Raw genomic sequence first — 349 nt, 5'->3', positions numbered from 1 at the left:
TTTGCACAATTTTGTACCAAATTTTTCATCAAATATTGTACTAAATTAAAAATATCTCCAATAAGTACACCAAATTAGCAATGTTTAATTATTTTCTTCTTTTTTATTCTTAATAATTTATTTATTTGAAAAATTGTTTCTTTATTTATTTTACAAGCACATAAATTAGTAAATAAACGAAAATATTAAATTCATTCATAAATATAAAAATCTATTTTTTACATTATTAAAATTTATTTTATCATTAATAATAATAATAATAATAATAATAATAATAATAATAATAATAATAATAATAATAATTTATTGTATTAAAAATATATAATATAAATGACACAAATATCCTTCA

This window comes from Olea europaea, unplaced genomic scaffold, assembly GCF_002742605.1.
Source record: "Olea europaea var. sylvestris unplaced genomic scaffold, O_europaea_v1 scaffold978, whole genome shotgun sequence".
NCBI classification, from domain to species: Eukaryota; Viridiplantae; Streptophyta; class Magnoliopsida; order Lamiales; family Oleaceae; genus Olea; species Olea europaea.
This window is presented reverse-complemented; position numbering follows the sequence as displayed.